General features: G+C 42.2%; 1 non-coding gene across 1 annotated transcript; it reads left to right on the forward strand.

The window, feature by feature from the left end:
- The first annotated feature begins 6991 nt into the window (after positions 1 to 6991).
- Positions 6992 to 7075, forward strand: TRNAL-UAA (transfer RNA leucine (anticodon UAA)). The gene has a single exon. It is a non-coding gene; the product is annotated as a tRNA-Leu (tRNA).
- The last annotated feature ends 1849 nt before the right edge of the window (positions 7076 to 8924 follow it).

Consider the following 8924-nt stretch of genomic DNA (forward strand, 5'->3'; position numbering starts at 1 on the left):
AGACTTCCCCTTAGACCCCAGTTGTGGATAATGCGTAGGATCCCATAACGCCATGTTGTGTCGTAAGCTTTCTCAAGATCAAAGAAGATTGCTACCAAGTGCTCCTTCTTGAGGAAGGCGTCTCTAATGGCTCCTTCCAACCGAACAAGGTGATCTGCGGTTGATCGGCACTTACGAAAACCACACTGGATCTTAGACAAGAGGTTTTCTGATTCCAGGAACCACATTAGGCGATTACTAACCATTCTCTCCATAACTTTACACACGCAGCTGGTGAGACAGATAGGCCTGTAACTATTAGGTAGGGATGGGTCCTTTCCTAGTTTCTGCACAGGAACTACAATGGCTTTATGCCATTGAGATGGAAAGGATTTTTCTGTCCAGATTCTATTATATAAAGAGAGAAGATATATCTTCCCAGCTGGTGGTAAATTTCGGAGCATTTGATTATGAATATTATCTGGGCCAGGAGATGTGTCAGGGGATTTGTCTAGTGCTGACTGTAATTCCTGTAACGTGAACGGAGTATTATACTTTTCTGTGTTATCAGATATAAACGAGATGTCATTTCGTTCTGCAGCCTCTTTAATTCTTAAAAATCTAGGTTCATAATGGACTGAGCTACTGATATGCGTGAATGATGTAACAAGGAGCTCAGCCATATCCAAATGATTGGTTATCATATTGCCATTATGTACTAGACCCGGAATAGCAGAATTACGTCTTCCCATTATTCTACGGACTTTTCCCCATACGGTTGTGGCTGGGACATTCTTTTTCAGTGAAAAGACATATTTCGTCCAGGACACCTTCTTAGCTTCGCAAATGGTGCGGCGAGCTTTGGCACGGAAGCGTTTGAATTGGATGAAGTTCTCTTCCGTTGGATGCCTTTGAAAGAGTCGTAGAGCTCGTTTACGGGCCAGGATAGCGTCTCTACACCCCTCTGTCCACCAAGGTACAGGGACACGTCTTGGTGTTGATGAGGAACGAGGTACATGTAGTTCTGCTGCCCGTATGATATTTGTACAGAAGTGCTCTATGATTAAGTCGACATCGTCATTTTCATTGTCATTAAACGAAAGGGACTCGGCAAATCCAGTCCAATCCGCCTTTTTTATAACCCAGTTAGGCCAGCGCGACTCCGTGGGACATGATACAGAGAGACGAAGTCGGATAGGAAAATGGTCACTTCCACGGAGATCATCCATGACCGACCACTCCATGTGCGCCGACAGAACTGGGCTACAAATGGACAGATCTATCATGGAGTAGGTGCTGTGGGCGAGAGAAAGATGTGTGGCTGCTCCTGTATTAAGAGTAATGAGATTAAGACGAGTACAAATCTCCACTATTACATGCCCTCTGTCATTGTCATTCATCGAACCCCAGCGGTGATGGGAGGCATTAAAATCTCCCACCAAGAGAAATGGGGTGGGGAGCTGATCTACTAAAAACTGTAATTCACGTATCGTTAATTCGAAGTCGGGTGGTAGATATACGCAAGCTATTGTAAATTCTATGGTAGGTAAGTGTATTCGGATTACTATATTCTGAATGGTGCTTTGAATGTTAATTGCAGAGGACATGATACTATTTTTCACCAAGATAGCACATCCTCCATTGGCCCTGACTCCAGCCAGGTGATCGTGCCGGTGAACCCTGTAACCACGAATGGATAGGGAATGTTCAGGCCGAAGATGTGTCTCTTGGAGACATAGAATAGCGGGTTCTTCATCATAGATTAGCTGCTGTAATTCTGCATATCAGCTGCGAACTCCGTTCACATTCCACTGAATTATGTCGTTACGCATCAACAATTTTTAGATCATGGTGGTTTCACGGGAGATTTTCTATTTTTCTTATCACCAGAGCTGCATTGTCTCGACTGCTTATTTCGCTGCTGTGGGGATTCACTTTCTGACCTTCGTTCTCCCGACCTGGAGCGAGAGCGGGGCGTCTCGTCTGATCGGGGACTTCGACGACGTGGTTTTCTCTCCGCCGTGGAACCGGTAGATTTTGTCGTCGGTACACTGGTCTTTGGACTGTATGGTCTGATAGTAAGCCCACAGCTATCATCATCAGGCTCTGCTGTTTGAGTGGCAGCATCGACATAAGTTTGAGTAGATATCTCTACTCTCTGACGGGTGTCGTCCAGAGGTGGCGTTTGCGTGGAGGCATCACATCCCTTAAGACCTTTATGGACTACTGACGCATATGTTGTGGTCGACTTTTTCTTCTGGTCGTCATAATACCGCTTACGTGCTTCGAAAAATGTTACGTTATCTCTGACACGAAGTTCTTGGATATCCTTCTCTTCTATGTATTTCGGACATTCTTTAGAACTAGAAGCGTGGTCCCCATTGCAATTTACACAGTGGTACAATTAAGATTGACTTTTACATGTAAATTAGTATTAAGCAATATGTATAATACTGTATATATTAGCTTGTGTCGCCGAAAATGTTCTCACCTTCAGCGTATAAAATAAAACATTTGTAAAGGCCCATTCACAATGAAAATTAAACATAAACATAACGTAAGCATAAAACCTTGTGTCCATGTCATTTAATGAAAGCATTCACAATGAATTACGTAAGCATAAACTTAATCTTAATCATAAGACGTTAACTTGAAAGTTTGCAAACTCCAAACTTTTATGCTTATGTTTATGCGATTTGGAAACAGTACACAAGCGGAAAGCGTGTTTTCACTTTTTGTTTAACATCTCAAGGGCTTTGCCTACAGGCAATATTTTGATCTATTGGCCGTGATGATAGCTAGGCGCGCAACATGGAATCATATGACGAAAAGTTGATTATTTTATACCAAGAAAACCCTTGTCTATACGACAAGAAACATAAGACATACAAAGATATTACATTAAACAACAACCAAGTTCAGTAATGTATCAACCTGGGTTGGGTTCATTCTCATGTATTTCACAAATTGTTGGGGATCATCAACTCTCATTTCCTCTAAAAGGTTATAAAAGTCCCCCTGTTGTATTCTTCTCTGATTCAATGGATGAATCCACCATCGTTTTTTACATCTCCGTTTCTTTGATTTCGAGTACTGGAAGCCATATACTGATGCCATTGTAGTTATTAGAAACATAAATTGAATAGCTACATCGTCAGTCATTGTGCAATTCTCCATTTTTATGTAATAGATTCTGTAGTTTTGTTGATTCGGTATGTTTGTTTCCACACACGTGTTATGTTTACGTTATGTTTAATTTTCATTGTGAATGGGCCTTGGCTACTTAAGTTTGTGGCATATGTTTATGTGCTTATGTTAATGTTTACGTTGTTTAATTTTCATTGTGAATGAGCCTTAATTCTGTATCCTAGCATATTTAGCACTAGATGTATTATATTATATTATGTATTGTTAATTTTCTGTATACTGACGACGCCATGAATGCTTGTCATTCTTACGTCTTAATAAAAATCTATCTACTACCAGAAGACATTATGGCGTAGATGTTTTCTCGCGACACTCCTCCATCGAGGGCTCTCACAAAATGGCGTACTTGACTCGGAGTGGTTTTCTCGAGGCATTGCGAAGATATATACAGTGTTCCGCTTATAAGTATAATAAAAGAAATAGTTATAATTTCATAACAATGCATGCAAATGGGTTAAGATTGGCACCATTGTAAAGAGGAAATTGGGAAGTTTTAATCCATTGTTGTTACTTATTTTTAGAAGACTCACGCATGCGCAGATCATTAAATAAGAGAATTCGTATCGTATCTTTAGTCAGTCAGCATGTGGACGCCACAGCAGAAAGCCTTTTGTGTGCTGTCATTAGCAGAACATAGATCCATAATTCGTGTACAGCGCTTGTTTCGCCGTCAGTACAATCTTAGACCGAGGGAAGCTGTACCGACGTACGTCTCAATAATGAAATGGGATAGGCAGCTCAGAGAAACAGGAAGTTTGTTGTCTAATGCAGGTAAACATTCCAAGCGTAAAGTGTCTGACGAAAATGTCGAACGCATTCGCGAGGCATTTCAGAGAAGCCCGCGGAAATCCATTCGACAGGCTAGTGTGCAGTTGAACATCCCACCAACAACAGTGCATACAGTGCTCCATAAAAGATTGCGTTTGCGAGCGTACAAGCTGCAACTTCATCAGATGATTACGCCGAATGATAAACTGGAACGAAAACGCTTTGCAGAAACAATGTTGGATAAAGTGGACGATGACGACACATTTCTAACTCGAGTCTGTTTCTCAGATGAGGCAACCTTCCACGTCAGTGGAAAAGTAAACCGACACAATTGTCGCATCTGGGGGTCGGAAAATCCAAGTGTCGTAATTGAACACCAACGGGATTCCCCTAAATGGAATGTTTGGTGTGGGATCATGCGTGACAGAATCATTGGTCCCTATTTCTTTGCTGAAAAGACAGTCACTGCAAACACGTACCTGGATATGTTGCAACTGTATGCTGTGCCACAACTCCCAGATGGAGCAATTTTCCAGCAAGATGGGGCTCCACCACACTTTGCCAACATGGTTCGCACATTCTTAGACGAACAATTCCCTGCAAGATGGATCGGAAGAGGATCACCGTACATCACATGGCCTGCCAGATCACCAGATCTAACACCACCTGATTTTTTCCTGTGGGGGTTTGTTAAGGACCAGGTCTACAGGACGCCAGTACGTGATTTGGCAGACTTACAAGAAAGAATTTATGCTGCTGTCAACAATGTTACACCACAGATGCTTCATAACACTTGGGTCGAGGTTGAATACCGGTTGGATATTTCCCGTGCCACCAATGGAAGCCATGTTGAGGTTTATGGAACATAAGGTAACAAAAATTCCCAGTTTTCATTCTTTGTAGCAGTTGGTTTCAACTATATACTTGTATTAATTCAGAAGTTATAGCTATTTCTTTTGTTATACTTATAAGCGGAACACTCTGTACTACTGGCGGATCCATGCGACCGCGCCGAGCATGCAAGTTTTGACAAGTAAGGGAAGATGGCCGTCATTGGTGGATCCGGACGACATACGAGAGCACGTGTCTGGACCACACGCTGAGCACGCAACTTCTGACAAGTCCTACTATTATGGCTGCTGTCTACACTCGAAATGAAACTTGTGTCCATTTCGTACAAAGATGGCGGGCATTGGCGGATCCGTGTGACGTCACTGAGCGCTGAGCATTCAAGTTCTGATAAGTCCGGCGAATATGCCCGCTGTCCGCATTCAAAATGCAAGTTGTAAAAATTCGTACAAAGATGGCCGCCATCAGCGGATCCGTGTGACCTATTCCTAAATTAAACCTGGACCACACGCTGAGTATTCAAGTTCTCACAGTCCTACGACTGGACTGCTGTCTACTATTTTCTCGCGAATGACTTTCTTCTCCAAGCACTGGTACTTGCGGCACTCCCAAGATTGAGTACTCCAAATATGACTGACCTTACCTCTAGCTTATCTCACGGCATTCTGTAACTTTTCTAGCGGCACGGTCGAACTTAAGAGCGTGCCACAAATTTTGCCTGCCTTTCTCGCGACACTCTCAATATGGCGGACTCGAGGCACTTCCAAACGTCTCATTTTAACTCAACGCCTTTCCCTAACATCGGATACATAACATGCAGGAGGCCTCGCAGCAGATCTGTATATTTATAACGACACTGTTTGAATCGCATGTCATAACATCATCAACTGCCATCCAAGATGGAGCATCAGCGATTCCTTTGCGAGTTGTGTGGTGCTAGTTATACCTATAATAAAGATTTGAGAAAGCACTGCCGTGACAAGCATGAGGGTAACAGGGAATAGCAGTGCAATGCGTGTTGCAGAGTGTTTACAACATTATCAAACCTGCGACTTCATACTCGGGAAGTGCACAGTAGAGACAACTTTCCTTGCGACCTGTGTAACGCGTCCTTCTAGAGCGTCAGATACTCGAAGGACCACAAGTCTGCCGCACATGGCGAACGTGTGAATATGTACTGTATACCATAATACTGAATGATTTACATTTATTAAATTTTTTACTTTTCAATAATTGTTTTATAAATGTTATAGGCAAATCCTCCACCTGTGTTACCGTCACAGCATGACGTCGTTGGAAAACCGGCTGCGTCACCAATCCCAGGACCTTCGCATATGATTGTAATGTAAAAATAAATTTATAATGCCTGGATTTGTTGCTCTGTCGTTAAACAAACAAATCATTAATCACATGTAATTGTTTCAGCCGACAGTTTCTACAAGTAACTACGAAGACCAGCGGTTTCCAGAACACAGTACTTCTACGAAACATAATGAGGTCAGTGCCTTCATTCCCATTGAAAGAGCATTTAACACTCGAGTCAGAACATATTTGACATCTACCGTATTGGAAAGCGTTTCCCAAGATATTGTAGAGAAATTAGAAGAAGTTATGTGTGATTTCACATCGGTTAAGTTCAATTTGTTTGCGGACTGCGATTTCGGAAATATTAATAATGAAATGGCGCTCCACAACTTCAAAACCAAGAACCAAGCAGTGTTTAGGAATGATGAACTGAAGGTAGTAGTAAGAAAGCATATTGAAAAGAAAATTAAGGAATCTGAGGAGAGGGCTATGAAATAAAGCCGCAATAGATCAGGAAGGTTTACTTTTACTAGTGTTCAGCAATTAACATCACTTCAGGATTCAGCATGTCACAAGGATTTGAACTGTTTCGCTCCCAAGAGGAAGTTCTTCAGGAATCTTATAAAAACATATTCCAACCCGAGGAATTTAATGAAGATATATGGCGATAACCAACTACATGAAGACACCACCCACGTCTACCTGTGCGGCACTCCGGTGTACAGCTATATTGGATACGTGGTCCATGCTGAAGCAGCTCACGCCGAAGTCTGCGACGGTCGCTACCACAGCTATTGTTGTAGCGAGCTGAGGAGCGATGGACTGCAAACGTGCAGCGATGGCTGTGTCACATACAAAGGCCTAATGAATAAGGTGAGTACAAGCCGCATTGGCCGAGTGATCTAAGGCGACTGAGTTAAGCTCAGTTCTCTATAAAGAGGCGTGGGTTCGAATCCCACATGCGGTATTTCAATTTTTAATTGTTGCAGGTCTCGAATCGTAACCAGGATACAGGCCACTCTTCGAACAGCAGCGAAGAGTATTTGTGGAACCAAATTATTAACGATCCCATCCTGCAGGCTGAGGCTGAAGAACTGCACGATCCCGCCCAGGATGCTGAGGCTGACCAGAGGGAAGAGATGTGCTTATGTAGTAGTAGCAGCAGCAGTAGTAGGGTTTAAGAAGGGCGCGTCAGCTACTATGGCTATTTGCGCCCTTATCTAAAATTCTTAATATAACAAAGACAGAATAAATAATATAATAATCAGAGTGCTAAAAGAACTAAAAAGCGTTGTCACGGTAAAACGAGGCACACAAATGCAGTATACACAAGGCGATTTCTACACAATCATAAACGTGTGCAATTCTACGACCCTAGGTGGTTTTCAAGACGAACAAAGCAATAAAACTAAGACCACCAGAGATAAATTGTAAATCATATATTAAAAACAATAAAATTATATAAAATGTTCGGATGTATAAAGACCAAAATGTCAACAATGTAAAATCAAATATAAAACAAATGTAACCTCCGGATGTAAAGGGTCCGGAGGATAAGTAAAACGGGTCAATAAAAAACTAAATCACCTTATTCAAACCTGTAGTCGATAAAAATCTCAGAACTGCATTTGTACAATTAAAATCATTTCCAAGAGCGTCACGTAGTGTCGGCCGAATTCCATATTGCCTGCGGCACAGTCATATTTCCTGCAACGCAATAAAAAATGTTCCACCGTAACTGGAACATGGCACATATCACACTCCGGTTGAGGCTCGCCATGTAGGAGATGGCCATGTGTCAGATGACAGTCGCCAATCCTCAAGGGGGTGAGTAAAACCTCGTGTTGTGACGCTCTTGTGGACGAATCCCAAACTCGAACAGTATCCTTTATATTTCGTAATTTGTCTCCCTCTTGTGCAGACCATTCTCCTTCCCATTGCCCTTGTGCTGTAGCGATGACAGCTCATCATCATTCAACAACACAACTATCCCACTAATATAACTTGACTGATTCATTGCATATCAATGAAAAGTAACATTCAGTGTGTGTTTGTGTGCTAGGCGAAGTATCTTTTATTTTTCTTTTCAAAAATAAATTACAAACAAAAGAACAAAACGTAATTGTATTATTGTTTAATAGACATTGTGTGCGTGTTTTTATAGTGTGTGTTTTGTGTGGGATTTGTAGTTTTCTATAGCGTGTTTTTTATAGTATGTGTTTGTATAGTCTGTTTTTTGCGTGGTTTGCAGGTTTTAAAAAATAAAGTTCAATATCTAAAGTATTAATTATGTTATTCATAGAAAAGAAATTCCGGTCCAGGTGGGTTCCACCATGTTGGTGACAGGGGGATGCAATGATGGCTCTCGTGCTTTTCTTTTCGAACATTGATCGACTTACACCTACCCTGCCCTTTTCGTTCTCTCGTCTTTATCATCGCTCCATTTCTTCTCGTCGCACACCACTGCATGCGGAACGCCCACCACATCATCACAGCCATTTTCACCTCTCCATCCCCGCTATTTTGTTCTGGCCACGTCCGCCACAATGACGGGATTTTTTAAGAATGCCTGGTGAGGCTTCAACTGACCAGTGGTCAAGGGGAAGGGGATTGGGGGACCCCTACAGAGCGGATCACGGAGATTACGTGTGACGTCACATACATTTCTTCTCTACTACCAACGCTATCATTCACGGACGTACCAGCATCAGAGCCATTATTCGAGCACGTAATACCACCAGCGCCATCATTGGAGGACGTACAGCAGAAGAGGATGAGAGAAGTATGAACACTTGCTTCTGGTCCTATTTAAGATA

The sequence above is a fragment of the Periplaneta americana genome, chromosome 1 (genome assembly GCF_040183065.1).
Source record: "Periplaneta americana isolate PAMFEO1 chromosome 1, P.americana_PAMFEO1_priV1, whole genome shotgun sequence".
NCBI lineage: Eukaryota > Metazoa > Arthropoda > Insecta > Blattodea > Blattidae > Periplaneta > Periplaneta americana.